We start from the raw sequence: 19,153 nt of genomic DNA on the forward strand, positions 1-19,153 counted from the left end.
GACCTTCTTGTTCAGGGAAGCCTATAACCAAATCAGTAACTAATGAATTCCACTTGCCTAATAGTTGCCCTCATCTAACTTCACACTAACATCATTCCCACCTTTGCAGTCCCCACCTCCTGTTTCTCACCCTCCTACCCATTTAGATTGTAAGTTCCCACGGGAACAGGGCTCCCAATTCCTCCTGTATTTGTTTGTTAAATTTTGTCTGGTGTCTCATATTGTACTGTCCTTTTATCTTTGTTACCTATGAACAGCGCTGCGGAATCTGTTGGTGCTTTATAAATAAAGAATAATAATAATAATAATACTGATGGGTTTTGTTGTTAACATCTGCTATTTTGTATTTGCTGCTTGGTGTATTGCACTGGGTGAAAGCCTGATGGGTACAGAAATGATACTAGGTGAAAGGGCTATACCCTCTGATAACAATCTGGTGTGGCACCCAGGGCAATATCCTGCAATCAGTGAATGGCGGAAGGGGGGACGATTGGTTAATCATAAATTTATGAAAGTTGGACGCAATGCCCTTTTTAAAAAATGGTTGAGAAACAGAACCAAGATGTTTGCTAGTATAATTATCTGGAATCTGCTAGGCATTTGTTATTTGACAATGTTGAAATGCATGAGGGTAATATTTGCTAAGACTTTTAAACAACTGTTAAGTACAATTTTGTTTCTGTTCTTCCTGCTTACGTGGCAGGGGGTAAGTCCATGGTGCCCAAGCCAGGTCCCAGGTCGTCGTGTAACCCATGACACAGGGTGTAGTTTCAAGACACACTAATGCCCCCAGGTTATTTACCGGGCTGGAAATGGGACGACCTGGACACCTCGCTGATATATATTATCCTATATGTATCAATGTTAATAACTTTTTTTTCTCTGTATCACTTAATGTTGCCCGTAACATTTTTCCTTCACTTTGGGGAATGGTGGACTATAATTGTGGATGGCAGTAGTCTTTTTTCCTATTTTTCTTTGACTGCTTGCCATCTTAATAAGTGTGCAATTTTCTTGGACAAAGTTATCTCTGGGGAATTTTTCCCTGAAGATCAGTGGGAATACGGGAGGTCTCTTATCTCTGCCAAAGACCATTGGACATTTGATGCACAGCATCAGCGTCTCAAGATTTTTTTCCCCTCATTTGTACAAACTATTATTATCAGGTATTTGTAGAGCGCCAACAGATTCCACAGCGCTGTAAACATAGTCGGTGTACAGGATAGCTTTTGTAGGGGTCAAGTGGGTAGAGGGCCCTGCCGAGAGTTTCACTGTTGTAGTCGGCTCTTATGAAGCGATCTGTAAACAGCTGGGCCCATAGGCTTACAATCTAAGGGGTTCAAGGTGAAAGCAATGGCGTTAGGAAAGGTTAGTGTTGGTTGTATGCATCCCTGAATAGTAAAGTTTTTAGGGAGTGCTTGAAGCTGTTAAAACTAGGGGAGAGTCTTATGGAGCAAGGCAGGGAATTCCACAAGATGGGGGCCAGTCTGGAGAAGTCCTGTAAACGTGAATGTGAGGAAGTAACAAGAGAGGAGGAGATCCTGAGCTGATCGAAGGGGACGGGAGGGAGAGTATCTAGAGTCAAGTTCTGAGATGTAGGGGGGAGCAGTGCAGTTGAGAGCTTTATATGTCAGGGTGAGGATTTTATGTTTAATCCTAGAGGCAAGAGGAAGCCAGTGAAGGGATTGGCAGAGAGGTGCAGCAGATGAAGAGCGACGAGTAAGGAAGATGAGCCTGGCAGAGGCATTCATAATGGATTGTAAAGGAGCTATGCGGCAGCTAGGTAGACCAGAGAGGACCGAATTGCAGTAGTCGAGGTGGGAAAGGATGAGAGAGTGGATTAAAATCTTGGTTGTATCTTGTGTAAGGAAATGTCTAATTTTAGCAATGTTTTTAAGGTGGAAGCGGCAGGCTTTAGCCAAGGACTGGATGTGAGGAGTGAAGGAAATATCTGAGTCAAGTGTGACCCCAAGACATCGGGCGAGCGGGGTAGGGGTAATGATGGAACTATCAACAGTTATAGAAATTTTGGGGGTGGGGACATTGGAAGAAGGGGGAAAAATAAGGAGTTCAGTTTTGGAGAGATTTAGCTTAAGGTAGTGAGAGGACATCCAAGATGAGATGTGAGAAAGACAGTTAGTGACACGGGTTAGTAAGGAAGGAGGTAGGTCTGGTGCAGAGAGGTAGATTTGGGTGTCATCGGCATACAAATGGTATTGAAACCCATGGGACTTTATTAAGGAACCTAGTGACGGCGTGTAGATTGAGAAGAGAAGGGGACCAAGGACAGAGCCTTGAGGTACCCCAACAGAAAGTGGTAACGGGGCAGAGGATGCTCCAGAGAAGACTACACTAAATGTACGGTTAGTCAAGATCATTCTCCGATGGTCGGTTACATACAGAGGCCCTCCCACACTGCCTTTTTTATTTTCTTTTTTCTTCTTCCTCCTCGCCTCCCCCTCTCCCCTCCGTTCGTGGGTGCAATGCTCGCTGCCTCTGGAAAAGGAAATAAATGGTAGCTAAATTTATCACCTGGAATGTTGGAGGAATCCATTCACCAATTAAAAGAAAGGCTATACTCACACACTTACGTAAACTACACACGGATGTTGCTCTTTTACAGGAGATGCACCTGACAGACTCTGAGCATGAGAAGCTGAAATCAGACTGGGTGGGCAGAGTTATATATGTATCACACACTAGCTGTAGCAGAGGTCTGATTATCCTCTTCGGTAAGAAATTGGCTATAGACATTGTTAAAACACACAAGGACCCAGAGGGTCGTTACCTCATTGTTCAGATCAAATTAGGCGCTCACCTCTACACCTTGTGTAACGTGTACGCCCCCAATCAGAAAAGCGCAACATTTTGGGCCCAACTCTTACACAACACCTAGACACAAAGATTATATTGGGGGGTGACTTTTATTTGGCACCAGACCCAATGTGTGATAGGCTACGGACTTCAGGGCTCTCTGCAGAGACCAACAAGCCTAAGTATAAGGGAAGGTTTGAGAAAAAGATTTTCAATAACCTGGAAAAAGAACTTGGGGTATGTGATATATGGCGGCTGCGCCATCCAGAGGCAAGAGATTACTCTTTCATATCTAAGGCTAAGGCTTCATTGTCCAGGATAGACCTTTTTATGATCTCTGATCAGATCATTTCGCTTGTGCAGCAAGTCAAGATTCATGACATCTTGTTGTCGGATCATGCACCAGTGGCACTCACGCTCCGACTTAGCAAACCCCCAGCCAACAGAAACACTCTGAGATTTCCTACCTATCTCAACACCTCAGTACACTTCAAGCAATTCCTGGCACAGTCTTGGAATGACTACTACACAGATAACCTGGCTCATGCAGGGAATCCTCAACTGCTGTGGGAAACAGCCAAGGTGGTTCTGGCAGGCAATATAATTTCTTATATGGCGGAGCTGCGTCGTAAGACTCAGGCTAAATATGTATCGATGTAAAAGACCCTAGTAATTGCGTACAGGGACTACTGTACCGCTAAAACCAGAGAGTTATATGATGCCTACATTCTTGCCAAAGAAAATTTGGATGCATTCATGTCTCAGCAGGCAGCGTCGGGGCTAATTAAAATGGCCACTAAATTTCACAGATTCGAAAACCGGTCGGGGAAACTACTGGCCTCCATAGTTAAAGCCAGGACGGCAAAAAGGGACATTGTCTCCTTAAAACATGGAGGGCAGATGCGCACTGCCCCCATGGATATCGTCAAGGGATTTGCAGATTATTACACTGCTCTTTACACTAAACAACCGACTTGCCCGGCAGCTGTCAGTGATTCAAGGAGGACCAAAATGTATCTCCCGCGGCTTAGCAGTGAACAACTAGACCAATTGAATTCTCCTATCACAAATGAGGAGTTGGATAAGGCCATAATGAACATGGCGTTGGGTAAAACACCAGGCCCTAATGGCTTGCCCACTGAGTTCTACCGTCTATTGAAACCCAATATATCCAAGCCGTTATTGAAACTGTACAACGGATATTTCCAGGAGGGGCTCGTACCATCCTCAAACTTCTCCGCAGCTCATATAATGCTCATTCCCAAAGCTGGGAAAGATCAGTCTCTGCCGGAATCTTACAGACCCTCTCTTGCCTTCTCTTCTTCATCTGGATCAGACTGTATTTGTCTATAAGCGTTCATCAACGGTCAACCTGCGTCGGGTTCTGCAGGTCATTGACTTCTGTTGGAGGAGGGGTGAAGGACAGCACAGAGAGGACGTGTCGGAGGCCTTCCTGCTATTCTTGGATGTGGAGAAGGCCTTCGACAGGGTAGAGTGGGACCACTTGGGCAATACCTTGAGGCGTTTCATTATTGCTGGGGCGTTTGCTCAGACTATTCACAACATATACTCACGACTGGTGGCCAGGTTTCTTGCTAATGGCATGTTCTTACTGGACTTTGTCTTACAGAGGGGAGCGAGACAGGGTTGTCCCCTGTCTCCCCTCCTTTTTGATCTGGCACTAGAGCCACTGGCCATTAAGCTCAGACAAACTTTTCCAGGCATTGCGGTGCACGGCAAGCCTCAACATTAGGCCTTATATGCCGATTATATGATGCTGTTCGTGGAAGATCCTGCTCAGCATATTCCCAAAATTCTCAGCATTATATCCAGGACTTTGGAGCCTTCTCAGGCTACAAGGTCAATGCCGGGAAATCGGAAATATTGTGGATGAATAAGCACCCCAATAGTAAGAGGACATACCCCTTTACGGAAGTGGGGAATAAGCTCACATACTTAGGTATCCACCTACATAGGAACCCTCAAAGTATGTATGACTAATCTTCCGAGCCAATGTGCAGCTGTGTGCAGGAAACTCCAGCAATGGAGCTCCCTACCCCTATCCATCATGGGACGAATTAGCGTCATAAAAATGGTCACACTCCCAAGACTACTTTACCCAATGCTAATGTTACCCTTTTTATTACACAGAAGAGATCTGAGATCTTTGAATATGGCGATCAAAAATTTTGTATGGCAGGGAGGCAAACCTAGAATTGCAATAAAATTCTTGCATCACCCATATAACAACGGGGGCCTTGGTCTCCCAAACTTCAAAATTTACAATTGGGCGGCATTGATCAGACTAGTCTTGGACTGGCAACTGGGTACCTCCCATTTCTGTGACCTTGATCTAGAAAATGCGGCGCTGAAACCTTTGGACCTCTCATACCTGCCGTCCTTAAGGATGAGTGAGACGCCTCCACATATTAAAGCTTCCATTCTTTACAAGGGTCCGCTAGCCGCCTGGTGTCTGGCCCTTAAGAGACTGGGGCTGCGTAGACCCTCCGCTAAAATACTGCTAATAGTGGCTAACTTAGACTTCCCAGCAGGCACATATACATTACCTTTTCGTCAATGGAGAGAACGGGGAATACGAACTGTGGGAGACCTGCTCAACCCACTGTTGCATACAGTTCGAACGTTTAGTGACTTAAGTGCAAGATATAGCATTCCTAATAAACAATTTTATGCTTACCTTCAGGTACGCCATTACACAGACGATATCAAACTAAAAGACCCGAACTTTTGGGATGCCTCGGTGTTTGCGATATCACAGACGTCCTTCAGAGTAGGGAACTTCTCAATCTACCCTGATGCACAAGTCGGTTACGGATTGTCAGAAGCTGACTGTGGATAAATGGATGGTGAGAGGAATTGGAGATATCAACATTGAAGATATCCAAAAGAGCCTGGAATTAACCAAAAAGGCAGCGCTAAATATGCCTCTACGTGAGGCACAGGTGAGAATGATTCATTTTGACTACATTACTCCCAACAGACTTTCTAAGTGGAATCCGCATTTGCCAAACAAATGTGGCAAATGTGGAGTTGCGGCACCAGGTGTTCCACATTACTTCTTCCTCTGCCCTTTAGTGAGACAATTTTGGGCCAGAATCCAACATTGGCTGAAATGCGCGACAGGCATATCTGTTAATATACAACTAGAGCAAATTTGCTTTTTTAGATGGAAAGACATCCCACATAAACATCATGCGCTATTGACAGTGGTAATGCTGATAGCCAGAAACTGCATATTATGCTTGTGGGTAAGCAAGAAGCCACCTACCATAGGACAGTTCAAACGTAAACTTTACAAACAGCTGTTTGTAGAACAATTTGACGTTAAACTTGACACTACACACAGACTAAGACCTTTTCTCACGAAATGGGGACCATTTCTGAAAATACAAAATCCCACAATACAGAAACAAATACTTGGTCCGTGCTCACAGACTGAAGTTCTCCTTACGGCCTCCTTAAGGGAAGAGTGGACAGCATTATATGACAGGGAAGCACAGATGGGGGAGGGTGGAGGAGACTAGATCCTAAACTCACAGATCCTGTAGAAGAAATGAATAGGGTCGGCGGGGACGGGGGAATGATTTGCGAGGAAGATAACATTTTTCCTTTTTTTTCCCTTGTGGGAACGTCCACCAGATCCCTGAATGCATTTGAATCATCTATGGGTGAAGCTGGGTATTGTTATAGTTAGTTGTGTTGATGTTGTAAAACTATAAAATGTACAAAGAGTGAAGAGGATGACAGGATTCAGATAGTAATTCAGCTACTTTCAGCGAGGATGATGTACATGAAGATACTGACACGAGTCGCTACTCAGGGCTCGGCTCTTCTTAGTGAGTAATCACTATCACTGTCTCTTGTCACGAATGATCTGTACTTTGTAAATTTTTGAAACTTTGTATCTGTTCTTGATCTCTTTGAATAAACAGAATGAAAGAAAAATAAAAAAAAAATACAATGCAATAAAACTTACTATGAAATTTAAAAGAGCAGTAAATTGTTTTCTGATAAATGTAGTTCTGCACCTGTACCATGTGACAGCTATCAGCCAATAACAGACTCCTGTACCATGTGACAGCTATCAGCCAATAACAGACTCCTGTACCATGTGACAGCTATCAGCCAATAACAGACTCATATTTTTATATAATGTGAACTCCTGCTTATGCTAAGTAGGAGCCGGAGCCTCAGGTCATTTAAAAGGCTGTGTACAATTTAATAATGAAAATAAATTACAAACAGCTATTTCACATAAAAATAAAGCTAAAGGTGAAATTTCCCATACACTTTATACTATTTTATACACCGGTAAAACAAGTCATTAGAAACACATTAAAGGGGCAGCAAAGTCACAATTACACTTTTATTATTCAAATATAAACAACTTTCTAATTTCCTTCTATTTTCAAATCTGCTTTATTCCCTTGGGGACCTTTGTAGAAAAGCTTATAATGCACATACAAGCCTCTTGTCATTGTCTCACCTTATCAGCTCAGCTAGCTCCCAGTAGTGCATTGCAGCTGCTTCAATAAAGGATACCTAGAGAAGGAAGAAAATATCATAATAGAAGTCAGTTGGAAAATTGTTGAAAAATTATATGTTCTATTTAAATTATGAAAAACATTTGCGGTTTCTTGTTATTTTAAGGGGAAAACAAATTTACAGGACACTGTCCCTTTAAGTCTGTGATCATGTGACAAACAGCAGCAGCTGAAGGTGCAGAATACACTTACTAAGGTCTTTACTAACAACAAGAATCAGTCACAGATCAGTGGGATAAACGTTCTGCTGATAAACAGGTGCAGCTAATAGAAATAAGAAATGTATTAGAAAATAACCTCATTAGAAATAAAATAATATGCAGATCACAAGATATTTATCATTAGATCAGTAAATGTGATGAGACTGATACAACAGGGCCGTAAGCTGAGTGATATTTATTACTGGAGCAAATAGCAGCTTCAGACTAATATTAAATAAAAATGGTTTATCTGGGCTCTACAGTTAATTATAAACCTATAGGGAAATAAAGGATTCTGGTTGGCTGATACTTACGAATCTATTGCTCATTGAATAACAGGAACAGCCCCCACAAATGTATTATTGGACACAACTCCTCAAATTTCAAAATATTGTTTGGTTCTGCTACAAACATTCATTTTACAAACTGCTGTAAATCATTATGTATTAAATTGGGCTTTTTAAATGAAAGAACTTAAAGGGCCACTAAACCCAAAATCTTTCTTTCATGATTCAGGTAGAGAATACAAATTTAAAACAACATCACAATTTACTTCTATTATTTATTTTGCTTCATTTTTTAGATATCCTTAGTTGAAGAGAAAGCAATGCACATGGGTGAACCACTTCTATGGGTAGCAACCAATCAGCAGCTACTGAGCATATCTAGATATGCTTTTCAGCAAAGAATATCAAGAGAATAAAACAAATTAGATAATAGAAGTAAATTAAAAAGATGTTTAAAATTGCATTGTCTTTCTAAATCATGAAAGAAAAAATTTGGGTTTCATGTCCCTTTAATGTTAAATTCATTAACACAGCAAGTACAGTTGAGATTTCTTTATATAAACTCAGTTTCTTATATGAAGTGAAATATTTTATCTTTATCATAACAAAATACAGAACAATATTTTCTTATCATTATATAAAACACAACAGTGTGAGGCTGTTAATAAAGATTTATGTCAGACTTTGCATATTACCGTTTAGCAGAAGCTCTGTTTTCATTACAAAAATAACTCTTAAAACCAAGAAATGTAAAATTACAAAGAGAATTTAAAGATGCATTATCACAATGTGGTTGAGCACCGGTTATTCTTGAACAATCACTGAGATTTCATACCATATGAAGCGTGTCAGACCCCAATGTGTTATAGAATAAAAGTATTCCGTTTCTTATAAAGTACTTATTACCTGGGGGGATAGTATTAGACTATTTTTGCACCGTAATTTTTGCACCCAAATTGTGCTTCAAGCATTTCTCTCTCTTTTTTTTTATGTTTGGTTTTTCCATTTTCACTTAGGTGAAGGAATTTAAAGAACTGAGTGTTTGAGTGTCCTAGCAATAACCCGCTGAGAAAGGGTTATAGCATTATTAGATTAGATTTCTAAGAGTGATTTAATATTGCCAATAGTTGAAATTGGAAATAAATCATCTTTTTTCCTTTTTCCTTCTTTTTTTTAGGAAAATGTTTTTACTAAGTGTCACACGTAATTTAACTTGTTTATGTATTTAATTCTTTATCACAGTATTTCACATTGTTTTACGTTTGATATTACCATCACCCATTCACTCATGTGACAAGTACTGTTTAATCTTCACACTATTGGCTATCACATAGTATTTAACCTGACCACAGGTGAACACCTGTAGATCTCTGATGAAGCGCACGTAAGTATGCGCGAAATGCGTCAGATCTAGCACCCCTTGCACACTGTGATTGTGTTTCATACTTTTTGTTCTAATAAACCCACTTTGGCAAAGAGCTTTGAGGTTCCTCGTTTTTCTCTTCAATTCTATTTTTGCACCGTAGTCTGGTAACACAGAGAACACATATGGGTGAAGTGATTATAACATACGTGTTCTTGTGACTATATAAAATGAAATGAGTCAGAATTTTAAACAACAGCAAGATTCTGTTGTCTACCAAATAATATCTCACCAGCAAAGTTTATAAGATAGAAAAAAAACATAATTTATGCTTACCTGATAAATTCCTTTCTCCTGTAGTGTAGTCAGTCCACGGGTCATCCATTACTTATGGGATATTAACTCCTCCCCAACAGGAAGTGCAAGAGGATCACCCAAGCAGAGCTGCTATATAGCTCCTCCCCTCTACGTCACACCCAGTCATTCGACCGAAAACCAAACGAGAAAGGAGAAACTATAGGGTGCAGTGGTGACTGAGTATAATTTAAAATTTAGACCTGCCATAAAAAACAGGGCGGGCCGTGGACTGACTACACTACAGGAGAAAGGAATTTATCAGGTAAACATAAATTATGTTTTCTCCTGTTAAGTGTAGTCAGTCCACGGGTCATCCATTACTTATGGGATACCAATACCAAAGCTAAAGTACACGGATGACGGGAGGGACAGGCAGGATCTTTATACGGAAGGAACCACTGCCTGAAGAACCTTTCTCCCAAAAACAGCCTCCGAAGAAGCAAAAGTGTCAAATTTGTAAAATTTGGAAAAAGTATGAAGAGAAGACCAAGTTGCAGCCTTGCAAATCTGTTCAACAGAGGCCTCATTCTTAAAGGCCCAAGTGGAAGCCACAGCTCTAGTAGAATGAGCTGTAATCCTTTCAGGAGGTTGCTGTCCAGCAGTCTCATAGGCTAAACGTATTATGCTACGAAGCCAAAAGGATAGAGAGGTAGCAGATGCTTTTTGACCTCTCCTCTGTCCAGAATAAACGACAAACAGGGAAGACGTTTGGCGAAAATCTTTAGTTGCCTGTAAATAAAATTTCAGGGCACGGACTACGTCTAGATTGTGCAGAAGTCGTTCCTTCTTTGAAGAAGGGTTAGGGCACAATGATGGAACAACAATCTCTTGATTGATATTCTTGTTAGTGACTACCTTAGGTAAGAACCCAGGTTTAGTACGCAGAACTACCTTATCTGAATGAAAAATCAGATAAGGAGAATCACAATGTAAGGCTGATAACTCAGAGACTCTACGAGCCGAGGAAATAGCCATTGAAAACAGAACTTTCCAAGATAACAGCTTGATATCAATGGAATGAAGGGGTTCAAACGGAACCCCCTGTAAAACGTTAAGAACTAAGTTTAAGCTCCACGGTGGAGCTACAGTCTTAAACACAGGCTTAATCCTAGCCAAAGCCTGACAAAAAGCCTGAACGTCTGGAACTTCTGACAGACGTTTGTGTAAAAGGATGGACAGAGCTGAGATCTGTCCATTTAAGGAACTTGCAGATAAACCCTTTTCTAAACCTTCTTGTAGAAAAGACAATATCCTAGGAATCCTAACCTTACTCCATGAGTAACTCTTGGATTCGCACCAGTGTAAGTATTTACGCCATATCTTATGGTAAATCTTCCTGGTAACAGGTTTCCTAGCCTGTATTAAGGTATCAATTACTGACTCCGAAAATCCACGCTTTGATAAAATCAAGCGTTCAATTTCCATGCAGTCAGCTTCAGAGAAATTAGATTTTGATGTTTGAAAGGACCCTGAATTAGAAGGTCCTGTCTCAGAGGCAGAGACCAAGGTGGACAGGATGACATGTCCACTAGATCTGCATACCAGGTCCTGCGTGGCCACGCAGGCGCTATTAGAATCACCGATGCTTTCTCCTGTTTGATCCTGGCAATCAAACGAGGAAGCATCGGGAAGGGTGGAAACACATAAGCCATCCTGAAGGTCCAGGGTGCTGTCAAAGCATTTATCAGGACCGCTCCCGGGTCCCTGGACCTGGACCCGTAACAAGGAAGCTTGGCGTTCTGGCGAGACGCCATGAGATCCATATCTGGTTTGCCCCAATGTCGAAGTATTTGGGCAAAGACCTCCGGATGAAGTTCCCACTCCCCCGGATGAAAAGTCTGGCGACTTAGGAAATCCGCCTCCCAGTTCTCCACTCCTGGGATGTGGATCGCTGACAGGTGGCAAGAGTGAGACTCTGTCCAGCGAATTATCTTTGATACTTCCATCATCGCTAGGGAACTCCTTGTCCCTCCCTGATGGTTGATGTAAGCCACAGTCGTGATGTTGTCCGACTGAAACCTGATGAACCTCAGAGTTGCTAACTGAGGCCAAGCCAGAAGGGCATTGAAAACTGCTCTCAATTCCAGAATATTTATTGGAAGGAGACTCTCCTCTTGAGTCCACGATCCCTGAGCCTTCAGGGAATTCCAGACAGCGCCCCAACCTAGTAGGCTGGCGTCTGTTGTTACAATTGTCCAGTCTGGCCTGCTGAAGGGCATCCCCCTGGACAGATGTGGCCGAGAAAGCCACCATAGAAGAGAATCTCTGGTCTCTTGATCCAGATTCAGCGTAGGGGACAAATCTGAGTAATCCCCATTCCACTGACTTAGCATGCACAATTGCAGCGGTCTGAGATGCAGGCGTGCAAAAGGAACTATGTCCATTGCCGCTACCATTAAGCCGATTACCTCCATGCATTGAGCCACTGACGGGTGTTGAATGGAATGAAGGACACGGCAAGCATTTAGTAGCTTTGTTAACCTGTCCTCTGTCAGGTAAATTTTCATTTCTACAGAATCTATAAGAGTCCCCAAGAAGGGAACTCTTGTGAGAGGTAAGAGAGAACTCTTCTCCTCGTTCACTTTCCACCCATGCGACCTTAGAAATGCCAGTACTAACTCTGTATGAGACTTAGCAGTTTGGAAGCTTGACGCTTGTATCAGAATGTCATCTAGGTACGGAGCTACCGAAATTCCTCGCGGTCTTAGTACCGCTAGAAGAGAGCCCAGAACCTTTGTAAAGATTCTTGGAGCCGTAGCCAACCCGAAGGGAAGAGCTACAAACTGGTAATGCCTGTCTAGGAAGGCAAACCTTAGATATCGGAAATGTTCTTTGTGAATCGGTATGTGAAGGTAAGCATCCTTTAAATCCACTGTGGTCATGTACTGACCTCTTTGGATCATGGGTAAGATTGTCCGAATAGTTTCCATTTTGAACGATGGAACTCTTAGGAATTTGTTTAGGATCTTTAAATCCAATATTGGTCTGAAGGTTCCCTCTTTTTTGGGAACCACAAACAGATTTGAGTAAAACCCTTGTCCGTGTTCCGACCGCGGAACTGGGTGGATCACTCCCATTAGTAAAAGGTCTTGTACACAGCGTAGAAACGCATCTTTTTTTATCTGGTTTGTTGACAATCTTGAAAGGTGAAATCTCCCTTGTGGAGGAGAAGCTTTGAAGTCCAGAAGATATCCCTGAGATATGATCTCCAACGCCCAGGGATCCTGGACATCTCTTGCCCAAGCCTGGGCGAAGAGAGAGAGTCTGCCCCCCACTAGATCCGTTTCCGGATCGGGGGCCCTCACTTCATGCTGTCTTAGGGGCAGCAGCAGGTTTTCTGGCCTGCTTGCCCTTGTTCCAGGTCTGGTTAGGTTTCCAGCCTTGTCTGTAGCGAGCAACAGCTCCTTCCTGTTTTGGAGCAGAGGGAGTTGATGCTGCTCCTGCCTTGAAGTTACGAAAGGCACGAAAATTAGACTGTCTAGCCCTAGATTTGGCTCTGTCTTGAGGCAGGGCATGGCCTTTACCTCCCGTAATATCAGCGATAATTTCTTTCAAACCGGGCCCGAATAAAGTCTGCCCCTTGAAAGGTATGTTAAGTAATTTAGATTTAGAAGTTACATCAGCTGACCAGGATTTTAGCCACAGCGCTCTGCGTGCCTGAATGGCGAATCCGGAATTCTTAGCCGTAAGTTTAGTTAAATGTACTACGGCATCAGAAATAAATGAATTAGCTAGCTTAAGGGTTTTAAGCTTGTGTGTAATCTCATCTAATGGCACTGAGTCAAGGGTCTCTTCCAGAGACTCAAACCAAAATGCTGCCGCAGCCGTGACAGGCGCAATGCATGCAAGGGGTTGCAATATAAAACCTTGTTGAACAAACATTTTCTTAAGGTAACCCTCTAACTTTTTATCCATTGGATCTGAAAAGGCACAGCTATCCTCCACCGGGATAGTGGTACGCTTAGCTAAAGTAGAAACTGCTCCCTCCACCTTAGGGACCGTCTGCCATAAGTCCCGTGTGGTGGCATCTATTGGAAACATTTTTCTGAATATAGGAGGGGGTGAGAAAGGCACACCGGGTCTATCCCACTCCTTAGTAACAATTTCAGTAAGTCTCTTAGGTATAGGAAAAACGTCAGTACTCGTCGGTACCGCAAAATATTTATCCAACCTACACATTTTCTCTGGGATTGCAACTGTACTACAATCATTCAGAGCCGCTAACACCTCCCCTAGCAATACACAGAGGTTTTCCAGCTTAAACTTAAAATTTGAAATGTCTGAATCCAGTTTATTTGGATCAGATCCATCACCCGCAGAATGAAGCTCTCCGTCCTCATGTTCTGCAAATTGTGACGCAGTATCAGACATGGCCCTAGCATTATCAGCGCACTCTGTTCTCACCCCAGAGTGATCTCGTTTACCCCTAAGTTCTGGCAATTTAGACAAAACTTCAGTCATAACATTAGCCATGTCTTGTAGAGTGATTTGTAATGGCCGCCCTGATGTACTTGGCGTTACAATATCACGCACCTCCTGAGCGGGAGATGCAGGTACTGACACGTGAGGCAAGTTAGTCGGCATAACTTCCCCCTCGCTGTCTGGTGAATGTTGCTTAACATGTACAGATTGACTTTTATTTAAAGTAGCATCAATGCAATTAGTACATACATTTCTATTGGGCTCCACCTTGGCTTTTGAACATATTGCACAAAGAGATTCCTCTGTGTCAGACATGTTTAACAAACTAGCAATTAGACTAGCAAGCTTGGAAATACTTTTCAACTAAATTTACAAGCAATATGCAAAACGTTACTGTGCCTTTAAGAAGCACAGAAAAACTGTCACGGTTGAATAATAATGAACCGGATTAGATATAGAAACCAAATTTTTACAGTAAAAGCATAAATTTAGCAAAGGATTGCACACATTAGCAATGGATGATTAACCCTTAATATCAGAAAAAACGTATAACAATTGAAAATATAAGCGTTTTTATCACAGTCAAAGCACAGTCTCACAGGTCTGCTGTGAGTGATTACCTCCCTCAAAACTAGTTTTGAAGACCCCTGAACTCTGTGGAGACGTCCTGGATCATGCAGGGAGAAAAAGCAGACTGTGACTGAATTTCTGATGCGTAGTAAAAGCGCCAAAATAGGCCCCTCCCACTCACAATACAACAGTGAGGGAAGCTCAGTAAACTGTTAATTTAAAACAGCCATGTGGAAAATAATGCCCAAAACAATTTTTCACCAAGTACCTCAGATAATTAAACGATTTAACATGCCAGCAAACGTTTAAAATCTAATTTATGAAATGTCATTAAAAGCCTGCTGCTAGTCGTTCACACTGCAAGTTAGGCTAAAAGTTTATATGCATACAGTATTTTCCCAGAGAAGTGCCATTCCCCAGAAATACTTAAGTGTAAACATACATACATATCAGCCTGATACCAGTTGCTACTACTGCATTTAAGGCTGTACTTACATTATATCGGTATTAGCAGTATTTTCTCAGTCAATTCCATTCCTTAGAAAATAATATACTGCAACATACCTCTTTGCAGGTGAACCTGCCCGCTGTCCCCTGATCTGAAGTTACCTCACTCCTCAGAATGGCCGAGAACAGCAAATGGATCTTAGTTACGTCGGCTAAGATCATACAAAAACTCAGGTAGATTCTTCTTCAAATTCTGCCTGAGAAGAAAAACAACACACTCCGGTGCCGTTTTAAAATAACAAACTTTTGATTGAAGATATAAAAACTAAGTTTAATCACCACAGTCTTCTCACACATCCTATCTATTAGTTGGGTGCAAGAAAATGACTGGGTGTGACGTAGAGGGGAGGAGCTATATAGCAGCTCTGCTTGGGTGATCCTCTTGCACTTCCTGTTGGGGAGGAGTTAATATCCCATAAGTAATGGATGACCCGTGGACTGACTACACTTAACAGGAGAAAGATAATTATCTATCCTGGTCAATAGATGGAATCCTGCACACCTTTAATAAACTTCCCAAAGGTTTATAGAACTACGTACCAATTTAAGGTGGCGCAAAAACCTGCCGATTCCTCTTTCAGAATAATTTTTTTTTAATAAATATATATATATATATATATATATATATATATATATATATATATATATATATATATATATATATATATGTATAAAACACGGGTGGGGTCAGCACTCTCAGGCCGGACTGGGTACACATCCTATGACCCTGCAACATGCACAGCCCTGGGTGCAAACCAGCACTCTCAGGAAGCTGCACTGTCACCAGAGTCACAGGCAGTTAACCCCAGTCAGGCCTGGGTGCAAGGCCCAAACAGGGAAAATTACAAAAAAATAATACATTAAAGGGACAGTAAACCTCAAAAAACTGCGCCATTATACTAAGTGCAGCTCGCTCCTGCTCTGTCTGAAAGCAGGAGCGAGCTGCACTGTGTATAATGGCGCGGTCGGGCCGGGCTGTGACTATACAGCTGGCCCGATGCGCTGTGTGAAAAAAACAGACCCGCTCAGAAGAGCACAGTGAGCAGGTCTGAAAAACTGTCATTGTTTTCAAAAAATCAAAGGGAATATTATGTTTTATAAAGATAAGGCTAATATAATGTTATATAATTCTGCACTATGTGCAGAATTATATAACATTATTTTTGAGGTTTACGGACACTTTAATATAACACACAGAAAAAGTCCAGCACTCACTCACAAGCTCTCAACTAAGATAAAACGCAGCAATGGAAGAGTTAGTTACCGCATCTTGCCAAATGGGAAAAGCCCAGGTACCTCATCAAGGTCTCTTCCAAAAAAAACCTGGGTCCCTAAACAGCCACACAATGCAGGCTCACAATCAAACAACTGTGAAAAAATGGAGGGTGCACAGGCTTATGTAAGGTAAGACACCTTGACGAGGTACCTGGGCTTTTCCCATTTGGCCAGATGCAGTAACTAACTCTTCCATTGCTGCTTTTTATCTTAGTTGAGAGCTTGTGAGTGAGTGCTGGACTTTTTCTGTGTGTTATATTAATGTATTATTTTTGTAATTTTCCCTGTTTGGGCCTTGCACCCAGGCCTGACTGGGGTTAACGGCCTCTGACTCTGGTGACAGTGCAGCTTCCTGAGAGTGCTGGTTTGCACCCAGGGCTGTGCATGTTGCAGGGTCATGTGATGTGTACCCGGTCCGGCCTGAGAGTGCTGACCCCACCCGTGTTTTGTATATGTCTGGGGAGATTACATAAGCCTGTGCACCCTCCATTTTTTCACAGTTGTTTGAATGTGAGCCTGCATTGTGTGGCTGTTTAGGGACCCAGGTTTTTTTGGAATAGACCTTGATGAGGTACCTGGGCTTTTTCCAATTTGGCCAGATGCGGTAACTAACTCTTCCAATGCTGCTTTTTATCTTAGTTGAGAGCTTGTGAGTGAGTGCTGGACTTAGTGTGTTTATATATATACACATACACACAGTGGATATAAAAAGTCTACACACCCCTGTTAAAATGTCAGGTTTCTGTGATGTAAAAAAATGAGACAAAGATAAATCATTTCAGAACTTTTTCCACCTTTAATGTGACCTATAAACTGTACAACTTGATTGAAAAACAAACTGAAACTTCTAGGTGGAGGGAAGTAAAAATAAAAAATAAAATAATATGGTTGCATAAGTGTGCACACCCTCTTATAACTGGGGATGTAGCTGTGTTTAGAATTGAGCAATCACATTCAAAATCATGTTAAATAGGAGTCAGTACACACCTGCCATCATTTAAAATGCCTGTGATTAACCCCAAATAAAGTTCAGCTGTTCTAGTAGGTCTTTCCTGACATTTTCTTAGTCGCAACCTACTGCAAAAGCCATGGTTCGCATAGAGCTTCCAAAGCATCAGATGGATCTCATTGTTAAAAGGTATCAGTCAGAAGAACGGTACAAAAGAATTTCCAAGGCATTAGATATACCATGGAACACAGTGAAGACAGTCATCATCAAGTGGAGAAAATATGGCGCAACAGTGACATTACCAAGAACTGGACTTCCCTCCAAAATTGATGAAAAGACGAGATGGTCTGGGAGGCTGCCAAGAGGCCTACAGCACTATTAAAGGAGGTGCAGGAATATCTGGCAAGTACTGGCTGTGTGGTGCATGTGACAACAATCGCCCGTATTCTTCATATGTCTGGGCTATAGGGTAGAGTGGCAAGACGGAAGCCTTTTCTTCCGGAAAAAAACATCCAAGCTCAGCTAAATTTTGAAAAAACACATCTGAAGTCTCCCAAAAGCATGTCGCAAAAGGTGTTCTGGTTTGATGAAACCAAGATTAAACTTTTTGGCTATAATCCCAAAAGATATGTTCAGCGCAAAAACAACACTGCATATAACCAAAAGAACACCATACCCACAGTGAAGTATTTTGGTGGCAGCATCATGCTTTGGGTCTGTTTTCCTTCAGCTGGAACTGGGGCCTTAGTCAAGGTAGATGGAATTATGAACAGTTCCAAATACCAGACAATATTGGCACAAAACCTTCAGGCTTCTGCTAGAAAGCTGAACATGAAGAGGAACTTCATCTTTCAGCATGACAACGCCCCAAAGCATACATCCAAATCAACAAAGGAATGGCTTTACCAGAAGAAGATTAAAGTTTTGGAATGGCTCAGTCAGAGCCCAGACCTGAATCCAATCGGAAATCTGTGGGGTGATCTTAAGTGGGCTGTGCACAATAGATGCCCTCACAATCTGACAGATTTGGAGTGTTTTTGCAAAGAAGAGTGGGCAAATCTTGCCAAGTCAAGATGTGCCATGCTGAAAATCTCATACCCAAAAAGACTGAGTGCTGTACTAAAATCAAAGGGTGCTTCAACAAAGTATTAGTTTAAGGGTGTGCACACTTTTGCAACCATATTATTTTAGTTTTCTATTTCTACTTCCCTCCACCTAAAAGATTTTAGTTTGGTTTGCAATTGAGTTGTACAGTTTATAGGTCACATTAAAGGTGGAAAATGTTCTGAAATGATTTATCTTTGTCTCATTTTTTTACATCACAGAAACAATTTTAACAGAGGTGTGTAGACTTTTTTTATCCACTGTGTATGTATATATATGTATATATATATATATATATATATATATATATATATATATATATAAATATATATATATATATAAAAGGTTGCAGAGGTGAACCTCACTCACAAATAAGTCAGCTACCTGGTGCTCTCACTAGAGAGAAACAAACAGTAAAGCAGGTATGAATCCCACGGACGGGCTCCGTGTAGCAGCCAGGATCCAAATGAAGCAGGCACACAGGTTTTTTCCAAAACACTCCGGTTTATTGGCAGTATCGTTTACCAAACGTTTCGGCTCAAACACGAGCCTTTGTCAATGGTGTACAAAACCAAATGTGAAGAATTAAACAAAACCACACCTTAAATATCCACCCAGCCCAGGTGATAAACCAATCAGAATGTATATCCGCGGCGCACCCACTCGCACAAACCTAAAAACTTTTGCCGGGCTCAACGTAGGCGTGGCGTGACGTCATCACGTTGCCGCTGTCCTAGGTG

At 41.9% G+C, this 19,153-nt stretch overlaps 1 pseudogene; it reads right to left on the reverse strand.

Moving 5' to 3' along the window:
* Positions 1-19,153, reverse strand: part of LOC128659860 (oocyte zinc finger protein XlCOF6-like) — a 186,968-nt pseudogene that overhangs the window by 15,580 nt on the left and 152,235 nt on the right.

Source organism: Bombina bombina, chromosome 5, assembly GCF_027579735.1.
Source record: "Bombina bombina isolate aBomBom1 chromosome 5, aBomBom1.pri, whole genome shotgun sequence".
NCBI classification, from domain to species: Eukaryota; Metazoa; Chordata; class Amphibia; order Anura; family Bombinatoridae; genus Bombina; species Bombina bombina.